Consider the following 11,096-nt stretch of genomic DNA (forward strand, 5'->3'; position numbering starts at 1 on the left):
TGACACGGTACAGTTTTGGAGTGACGCGGGAAATTTTTAGAAAACGGAACGAAAAACGCGTTAGGGGTTTACGCGGAAAGGACACGGAACATCCCGTGTCACGGTAGACCTCCCGTGTCACGGGAAATCCCACCGTCAGACAGGAAGGGTTCCCGTGACACGGTCATACTGTACCGTGACACGGTCAGTTCCAGTCCATTTTTCCGTCTAAATTCATTTTTAACCCTAATTTCTTTCGGCTTTTTAAGTGCCGATTGATAATTTCGGGCTTTTTCTGACTTTTATTATTCGGGCTAAAATAAGAAAATAATAAAATAAAAATAAATAAAATGTTTGGGCCAAAAATAAATAATAAATCAATAAAATAAAAAAGGTTTGGGCTAAAAATTAATTAATAAGTTTGGGCTAAAATAAAAACTTTGCTTTTACCAAACAACAAGACTAATCCATGGACCTTTCAAAAGTATGAATTTAATAAAATAAGATTTTTTAAGCACTCTCGGGATTAAATACTAAACCTGACCATTAGTGGCGGTGAAAGGTTATTTATCATCGGGTTTGGTTTTGGGGAGACATTTTTAGGTGTCTACAGTTAGGTTCTAGATTGGGGGGAGATGTTTCTCATTTTGTCCATTTATCATGGGAACGGTAATCTAATGTCTAGCTTGGGGGAAGTCTTGGGGTCTTTATGTATAGGGTAGTTTTGGTTTTGATAGGATTTGTGCTTTCATGTGATGATCTTGTGCTATATAAGGAGAAGTTTAATTTTGTATGTGGAATGTTTGGCATGAAAGGCTTAGCTTAGACTTTGGGACTTGTGCAAGCTCAACTGACCTCTATTTGCCAAAAATTAGATAATCTGAGCACCGCTAATGTAGCTAATGTTTCTGCGATAAATAATAATTCTAATGAGGCTTTCTGTGAAAATTGTGGTATTGTAGGTCATTGGGAGAAACATTGCAGGAGTTCCGTGGAGCAAGTTAATGCCTTCCAAGCTTATAGGCAGAATAACCCATACTCCAACACCTACAATCCTGGGTATCGGAATCATCCATACTTTTCCTACCGGAGTACTAATGTTCAAAATCTACCACCACAAGAACCACAGGCGTCGCAGCAACAGCAGCAGAAATATTACCATCCCAATGCTAGCCAGAAGAACCCACCACAACAACCCTCCTCATCTTCTGACCCTTCTCTGGTGGAAATTAGAGCAATGTTGGTAAATATGCAAAAGCACATGGAGAGTAGAGATGCGACAATTGATCAAATTCTAGCGCATAATAAAATTGTAGATAAACAAATTGCGCAACTCTCCGCTACCCTACAAGCCCGCCAACAGGGAGCTCTTCCGGCACAGCCGACTAGGCCTACGGATCAAGCATTTGCAATTACTCTAAGGAGTGGTTCAAACTATGAAGGGCCCTCTATGCCCAGAGTCGATGAATTTGTTTTATTAAATAATGCTAATCTTGATTCCGTTGAACCAAACAATGTAGTTGATAGCCCTTCAGGGCTAAATGATAATACTAACATATCTAATTCTACATTGCAGGGTACAACTCCAGAGAAGGTGGCTACTCCAGACAAGAGTAATAATGCTCCAAAGCCAATTATCAAACTTTCATTCCCCAATCGTCAATTGAAGACAAACTTGGATAAGCAGTTTGGTAAGTTCCTGGAGGTGGTAAAAGATTTGAAGGTAACAGTTCCCTTTACTGAATTGATCACACAAATCCCCTCGTATGAAAAATTTATGAAAGAAATATTGACGAGAAAAAGGTCTATTAGTGAGGTAGAGACGGTAGCTTTCACTGCAGAGTGTAGTGTCGTACTTCAAAATAAGTCTCCACCTAAATTAAAAGATCTGGGTAGTTTTTCTATCCCTTGTCATATTGGCAATCTCTTGATTGATAATGCATTATGTGATTTTGGTGCTAGTGTTAGCGTCATGTCATTATCTGTGTGTTCTAAGTTGAATATGGGTAAATTAAAAGCTACCAATATAACTCTACAAATGGCCAACCGTTATTTCAAATACCCTTTAGGTGTTTTAGAGGATGTCCCCGTTAGAGTAGGTAAATTTTATATACCTGTAGATTTTGTTGTCCTTGATATGGCTGAGGATATGCAAACCCCAATTATTTTGGGTAGACCATTCCTTAACACTGCAGGAGCAGTCATACATGTAAGAAGTGGTAAGTTAACATTATCAGTAGGGGATGATAAAGTTGTTTTTAATCTGAATAATTCCCCTAAAAGCTCCATGACTGAGGAGAAATGTTTCAGTGTTAATGTGGTTGTAAATTATCCTAACAAGCCCCAAGCTCTTGAAAAAGATCCATTGGAGGCGGTATCTTGTGTTGCATCCTTTTCAGATGAGATAGACAAATGGCAGAAGGAAGTCAATGCAATAGAAAGAGCGCTTTACACTGTTGGTCTTGGTTTCGAGGATGAACAGGTGGAACCGATCGAGCAAGTTGTGCGAATCGAGCCTACGGTGAATGTTCCGCCAGATCGAGTTGCAAGTGTTGAACGCAATGACAATTTGAAGCAACCTTCGATCGAAGAAGGATTTTTAGTGCGCAGCATTGAAGATCCCCCAGTCCAAGTCAAGGAGGACCCGCCTGATAAGGTAATTTGGCGTCCCACAGGGTATGTCAGGAAGCCGCATCGCAACCTGAACACCGCTAGACCGGGTGAGAAACTACCCGATCAAGCGTCAGGCCAAGGGTCCTTGATATTGTACTTGGTAAGAAGGTCGTGCGGGACCTAGATAAACCAGCGCTTTGCGGGAGGCAACCCGTACTTCTTGCTTTCTAGACTAGTTTTCCTTTTTATTTAATTTTACTTTTATTTTAGAGAGGTGAGGAGGGTGAAATTTTACCGTTTATAAGTGTTTTTGTACAGGTACAGGTTTCAGAGGTCGAAAGACTTAGAAAAATTTGAAGACGAAGAAAAAGCTAAGGAAAACTGACTGGGCACGGGCCCGATCGGGCGGAGCTCGCGAGATCGGGCGCGCAAGCAAGGCAAATTTCAGCCTTAATTTCGCCCGATCGGGCGAGGCTGCCCGATCGGGCGCGCAAGTGCAGTCAGAAACTCGAGTAAATTTCGCCCGATCGGGCGAGGTTGCCCGATCGAGCACAAATCGAGTGAAGGAAAAGATATGTCGGGCGAGTAAGAGGGCGAAAATTTCGTTCGTGTTCGCGCCCGATAGGGCGGAGCTAGCCCGATCGGGCGGGCAACTGAGTTTCTTGAAATCAAGTTTATCCGCCCGATCGGGCGAGGCTCGCCCGATCGGGCGCACCTATTTTGGTCTTCCCTTTAATATGAGAGGATGGATGACGATGAGGAGTAGCTCTCCCTAGCTACCCTCCCAAGTCAATGAGGGCATTGCTTGATTTGGCTTGGGGGGAGATTTCTTGTATATATGGTAATCCTCTTTCTCTTTTCTCTATTTATTGCTTTCTTAGTGTAGTTTTTATTGCTTTCTTATTTATGAAAAATACAAAAAAAAAATCAAAAATACGTTCCAATGAATTATAAATTATGCTTCCCTGTGCCCCTTACTTGAGAAAAATTGTTTTGATTCCTGGTATTTGATGATAAGCATTGTGGATTAGTTGATCATGATTTGATGTTTGATTGCCTTGAAACCTTGACATGCGTCAATTTTGTCCAACTACTTGTATATATAGTGCTTGACTAGTTGATTTGGTAAGGAATGTGTGATAGTTCCATATTTCCTGGTATGTCAATGAATTTGAGTATTGGTTTGCAACTATAAGTAATGATTATATGATTCATTATTATGCACATTGGTCGAGGAGGACGAAGGCATTTGTTCTTTTAGGTAGCCTCCAGATATTGTAGATACATTTGTTCCCTTCTTGCTACCCATGTTGTTGCCTTGACTTTTTGTTGTTTATTAGCCATATTACAAGCCTATTTTTCCCCATTGGTTACTAGTCCCAAGCTTGGCTTGGGGGAGCTATTAGTGAGTGAGGTGAGGGAGCTTGTAGTGTGCTTATTATTTGCACAATTTGGGTGGGCTTTTTAGAAGTTGTTTGTTGTTGATCATGTTTATTTTTGATGAGTTTGAGAGTTATATTTTCTTGAAAAAAATAAAGCATGATATTATGAAAAAAAAAAAAGAGAAATTCAAAGAAAAAAAAATATGAAAAAAATAAGTGAACTTCGAAAGGAAAAAAGTGTTCAAATGTTCTAGTTGGAGGTTGATCAAAGAAAAATAATTTTGAGCTTCAATGAAAAAATATTCAAGTTTGAAAATAAGGTTTGTTTATTCACTCTATTTCTTCATTATTATATCTTATGAGTGAAATCGTAAGAGTTGGGATTATTTATTATGATTGGAGTATATTTGGTTGATGTTGGAGTTGGTTATGTAGGAGATGTATGATCATTATTTATTTTGATCATGGGTTTTATTAGGATATGGCTCCTTTAAGCATAGCTTTTCTCTCACTTATTCCCAAATTTATCCTACCCTTTACCCTAGCCTTACATTACAAGCTTTAAAGACCTTCCGACCTTTGTGCATAGAATTGTATGAATGTGAAAGTGTTGTTTATCAATGCAAGTTATGATTTGGCATATTTCGAGTCGACTAAAAGGATTGAGCGTTCATTATTTTATACACACGAGAGTGTGAGTTGGGAGGGCATTGTTCACATAAAGGGGTTGGATGGAGAGCAATCGAGTACATCTTTTACTCGCCACATAAGTGAGAGTTGAGTGTGTGAGTACTAGTCTTGAATTCTATATGCTCTTGTGGTTTGCTCTATTTGACAATTGTTAGGGAGATTGGTAATTAAATGGATTTTATTGGTTGACTTTGAATTGTGTTTATTTGATTTACCCTGGATCGTTTGTGCTTGATTTTACTTTTGGGGTGAAGCACATTTATTGATTCATTGATGAGATCTTTGCTTAGGGACAAGCAAAGGTTTGGCTTGGGGGAGTTTGATATGTCCATTTTATATAATGTTTTACCCCCGTCCCTTGGTCGTTATTAGTAGTGTTTTTGGCTCTTTTGGGCCACTTTTATTACTAATTTGTGTTTTATAGTGTTTTCGTAGTTTTAGTTGTATTTTATAGGAAATTGCACTCTTGGAGCATTTTCCCGGGCTTTATGGATCAACTACGGAAGCTAGAAGGACACGAACACTTTTGGAGCCCAGGATCGGTGAGAGCCGGTGATTAAGGGCTCGGTAATTGGGATCCCGGGGTATTCGGACCGAGTGTTCAAGACCCGAGGAGGAAATCCGGATTGGGCCGAGAAATCAAGCCCAATCGAAGTCCAAGCCTCAAAGTGGAGCAAGGGCCCGATCGGGCAAGATGTCGCCCGATCGGGCGCGGCAAGGCTAGGTGTTGTGCGTGCATAAGCACGCCCGATCATGCGAGCATCTAGCACGATCGGGCGATGCTGCTGGCAAGGAAAGCGAAGAAAAAGGCGCGCCCGATCGGGCGCGTGTTTCTATAGGACCTGATTAATTAGTTTTAATTTTTGTTTTAGGAAACGTTTATATACGTTTTTGTACGGATTTTTGTGTATCTTCTTCCTTAGACTTTCTCTCTCTACTTAGGATCTTTTCTCTCTCTTAACTCTTCTCTCAACTCTTTTTCTTGGTTATTTTCCATTAATACAGATTAGTTTGGTAACGATTTCTCTTCTCTTAATCTTAGTTATTTACTTTAATCCTTTTATCATGCCTTGCTTTACTGCTTTGATTAGTTTAATTTCTACTATGTGTGAGTAGTTTTAATTCTAGGGTTTGTGGGGATCCATAAATAATATGAAGGGGTAATTTATTATTGTTAATTATCAATGCTAGATTAATTTACTATTGATTGATTTAATGCTTTGTGACTAGATTAGGCCTGATCTTTTATGCATGAGTTTGACAATATTGATTCGAGATTCGAGAGATGAGAATTGATGTTTAGGTCTAGTTTCAATAGGCAGATTAATTTATAAATGGTTAAGTCGAGATTCGAGAGATGAGATTTAATACCGGTAAATTAATTGTGTGATTGTAATACGTAGCGAAATCCCTTTACAATCTGGTTAATTGATGCATTGATGGCTGACTATTATTGATTATTAATATTGCATGATAATTTCTTATTGAATTGTTTTAACGTTTTACAATTGCAGCTTGTAAAAGTATAGCAATATTGAATTGATGAATCGAGCAGATGTTGATTTGATATTAAAGGCTATTTTCAATAAGAACTTAGATCTAGTAAATTGCGAGAGCCTGTTAGATCTATGTTGATTAATAAATTGCGCTAGGCTGATAATCATGTAATTTATGCAATGTCAATGATTGATTACTATGTTTTACCCTGGAGTATTATTTATTGGTGAACCTATGCCCTAGATCCTTTTATATATTGTTTTCTCCCTATTCTCAATCTTAGTAGTTTAGTTTCTTATTCAAATATAAATATTGGTTACTTCATAATCTAGATTATTTTAATTAATTAGGAATAGAAAGACTTGTTTCCCTGTGGAGATCGACCCTACTTCCCTATCTACATTAGTTAGAGGATTTAGGTATTACTTTTGATTAGGGAATACGACTTTACCCTGTCATGGTGATTGGGGTACTAGTAGTGCACCGGACTACGGTCACTATCGTAGTAGCCCCAACTATGATCTTCCTCTATACATGGATTAACCTTCCTACTCCGGCGATGTAGACCTAAATTATAACTACATGTCATCGCCTCCTAGGGAGGATGATCGGGTGTAGCCTTTAGACATTTGTTTTTACCGTTCCCTTCTCTTCTTTCCCGTCATGTGTAACACTTAGGCCGGTGTCAGGTTCTAGCTTGGGGGGAGATGTTTCTCATTGTGTCCATTTATCATGGGAAAGGTAATCTAATGTCTAGCTTGGAGGAAGTCTTGGGGTCTTTATGTATAGGGTAGTTTCGGTTTTGATAGGATTTGTGCTTTCATGTGATGATCTTGTGCTATATAAGGAGAAGTTTGAGTTTGTATGTGGAATGTTTGGCATGAAAGGCTTAGCTTAGACTTTGGGACTTGTGGTAGGATTCATGTGGTATTATGTTTTATATGGCACGTCTAGGCTAGAACGATTGCATATTGATGTTTTTGTCTCATTTCTTCTTATATGTGTGCTTTGGAGCATCTTATTCCAATGAATAGCTTTGGTATTTACATGTTTCTGGTTGGTTTGTGTGATGATCGATTGCATGGTATGGTTTGTTTGCTCTTGGTCTCTTTGATGATGATTTGTGATGCTTGATGAGGATTGATGATGTTGGTCTTTCCCTAATATCCAAACTTCTTCTTCTTATCTTTTAACCCCTCTAATATCCAAATTCCCTAATATCCAAACCCTTAATTTCCAAATTTTTTAATTAGTTTTCTTATCCCCCATTTTCAGCTTTCAAAAAAAATGAAAAAATGGAAAAATGAGCTTTGAAAAAAAAAAAAAAAAAAAAAAAAAAAAAAAAAAAGGAGTTTGTTTTGCCTTTGATTGGTTTGCAATGATGATATTGGATTGTATGTGGTGGATGCTTGTTTTCTTTTTGTAATAAAATTTCGACCATGGTTTAGATGCCCTTGATTGAACATAGAATTGGCTGGTTTAGGCTAGTGTGAGAATAACCTTACCGAATGTACGAGACTTAAAGTCTAGGTTTGTGGTAAGATGGTGTCACCTATCTCAAAGGAATTTGATCCCCGAAAGGTAGTATTTGATCCCACATTGTCCCAAAAAGTGAGGTTTTAATATTTTTCAAGCCTACTACATTTTGTATGAGTAGGAAGGATCCTCTTTGATTTAGTACCTAGATCGAGAACTTGAGTCTCAGCTCCCAAGACCGCGGCCTAAACTACTCTTAGTATTGATGAAGGTTGTTATGTATTGATTACTCACAAAAGTTAAGGCATATCATTTTTGTTTCCTTAATTCAATATTTAAGTTAATTGTAATTAGTAGTTAGTGATGTAAATATCCAAGTTTGTATAATAATAATAATAATAATAATAATAATAATAATAATAATAATAATAATAATAATAATAATAATAATAATAATAATAATAATAAATAAAAAAAAAGTAAGTGAAAGAAAGAAAGAAAAGAAGTGATGAAATGTCACCACCCTAGCAATTAAACAAGCTTGTGGGCGTGTTTTTGTTTCAATTCATTCATGGTTTGTAACATAGGTCAAAGTTAGGAACCTCTTTAGGTTTGCTCTTAATGATATACATCTTAGTTTGGCTTAAATTAAAAAACACTTCTAGTTCTATCTATGCCTTAACTTTGTGCCGAAATCCTTGAGTTTTGTAATGTTAGGAGAGTAGTAGAAGCCATTGTCGGTGGATGGAGTTGATTCATAAGAACATGGAGAGGGTACTTTTTCATTGAGATGTCGAGTGTTCAATAACCCACTTTATCTATATTTTTCGGTTCCTTCGAGGAGTCACGAGACACTACCATTAGGGGGGATTTGAACTTTGTGATGGGGACGCGGTAAGATGTGTTGAATAGACTTAAGTTGAGTATTTTCGAGAGGTTAGCTATGCCTTGGATAGTCATGATCGTGGTTGATCTTAGGCATATTCCTCATGCTTGAGTTTTATTGCATAAGAATTCTTGTATCTATGCATGTGTTTTTCTTTGACCAAATTGAACTTTTGGTTTGTTTTTGGGTAATGTGAATTGCTTGAGGACAAGCATTTGGCTAGCTTGGGGGGATTTGATAAGTGGTTTATTTGACCAATTATTGTGTTGGTTTAAACCTGATTTTTGCAATCTGTTCCCCTCTTTCTAACCCGTTTATGAATGAAAATGTTGTATCTCGGCTTCGCCCCTTCTTTGCATGTGTTTGTCCATGTTTTCAGTAACTATATCTCAATTTGACAAGCACTCAAAGCATGGAGTGATGTCCAAGGCCTGAAGACAAAGAAAGGAGAGCCTGCTCCAGGAGGAGTGGGCTCTCCTCAACTTAAGCAACATTCTGCCCAAAATCCAATCCTTTGAGGAGGGGGCGTACGCCTCGTCTAGAGCGGGCGCTCCTTCCTATTTCAAGTGATTCTGCCTTATGGTGAAGCGGGGAGGAGCGGGCGTGCTCCTACCTTGGAGCGGGCGCTCCTCCCTTTGAAGATCAATTCTGGTTTATATGCTGAAGCAGGGAGGAGCGGGCGTGCAGAGCTCGTGGAGCGGGTTCTGACATATGATGAGAGTAGGGGAGCGGGCGTGCAGAGCTCGTGGAGCGGGCGCTCCTCCCCGATGTTTTGAATTCTGACTTTCTTCTAAAGAAGGAGCGGGCGCGCAAGACTTAGGAGCGGGCGCTCCTAGCTGAGGAGCGGGCGCCCCTCATTATGGAGCGAGCGTTCCTCACTGGAAATCTGCTCTTTCTTGACGGATTAACCTATGTAATTCGGGGAGTATAAATACTTTCCCTTTAGCTCATTTGTAAATTAGACAGTAGTAGCCTAGTTTTAGAAACTCCTCTTAGTTTGAAACATTCCTCTTAGTTAATTTAGCTTAGTTTTCATCAAATCCAATCATTGTATTAGTGAAATTCAAGAATTATTCTCAAGGTTTGGCACTTTGTGATCAACATTTGAAGCTTCAATTAGTAATTTCTTCAACCTTCTTCTACTTAATTTCAAATTTTGTTTGGTGTTTGCATGTTACTTGAATCCTTTTAGTTCTTGATAATTTGTTCTTGGATGATAGTGAATTCAATTGTTAACCATTTTTCCCAATTATTGAACTAGTTAGAACCCTAATACTTGTTTGCATGTTGATAAATATGAGTTGTGAGTAGTCTTTTAGGATAGTTATGCAAATGTGGGAGTAGCATTGATGTTTTTATTGCAATTAAATTGATTGTATGAGATTGCTTAGCTTGTTAGTTCTTCATGATAGGATTAGCTACCCTTGATTTAGGAGCTTGATAGCATGATATGCTTAGTTTGACATGGAAATGTGAATGGAGCATGGCATTACTTATTGCAATTTGATTATGTATATTCTATTGCTAAACTAATGAGGAATCTAAGTTTAGTAGTGTGAGTTGTTTCCTAATTGCATAAGGTTGATCTTACATATAGTCCTTGCTATATCTTGTCTACTTTACTCCCCGTTTGTAGAGCTATATAGAGTGCAGTTTAGACCGCACCAAACCGCAATTTTGCGGTTTGGTGCGATTTGCGGTTTGAAAATTGCGGTGCGGTTTTTTGAAATGATCAAACTGCGGTTTGCGGTTTGGTGCGGTTTCCAAAATTATTGAGATCAAACCGCACCGCAAACCGCACTTTAATGCGGTTTGCGATTTTTATACTATATTTTCGTTAAAATTATATAAAAGAACTAAAATATATGAACTAATTTTTTACTATTAGTTAATTAAAGGTTAATAAAAAGAGTTTAATATTTAAATCATCAACTAATAATTATAATATAAAATAAATTTTTTGTTTTAAAAAGAATAATTACAATTTTAATAAAATACGATTAAACCACAAACTGCACCGCACTAAACCGCATCTTGCGGTGCGGTTTGATGCGGTTTGAAATAATTACAAATCGCACTTTTGCGGTTTGGTATGCAGTTTGGTGCGATTTATGATCCAAACCGCACCGCGAACACCCCTACCCGTTTGCCTAATTGTCTTGGTTGAGTGAATCTCATTCCCTAGTGGCTTTAATCCATCGTTTTAGAACCACAATTTGTTTGTCTACTTGACGAACCCCCAATTTACCAAAGACTTCGAATTAGCTTAAGTGTTAAGATCTTTAGAAACCATATACCGTTCCTTGTGGACCGAAATCTTACTTGTCATTATGCTTGGTTTGTAGGATGTTTGTTTATAAGTGAGTTTGATTGAGTGTGGAATGTACAACCGTTCTAACGTCAATCAGGGAACTTTTTTTAGTAGATGTTAGGTTGATTCGGTGTAGGTTTTTTGTGATGAAAGATATATATGAAGTAGGCTCTTTCTCTAAGTAGGAGGGAATACCCAACTAGAAGAAAATACAAGGAGCTTGGTGAAAACATTTTTACAAATCTACCATTGATTTCCTTTT

This window comes from Chenopodium quinoa, unplaced genomic scaffold, assembly GCF_001683475.1.
Source record: "Chenopodium quinoa cultivar QQ74 unplaced genomic scaffold, ASM168347v1, whole genome shotgun sequence".
Lineage (NCBI taxonomy): Eukaryota > Viridiplantae > Streptophyta > Magnoliopsida > Caryophyllales > Amaranthaceae > Chenopodium > Chenopodium quinoa.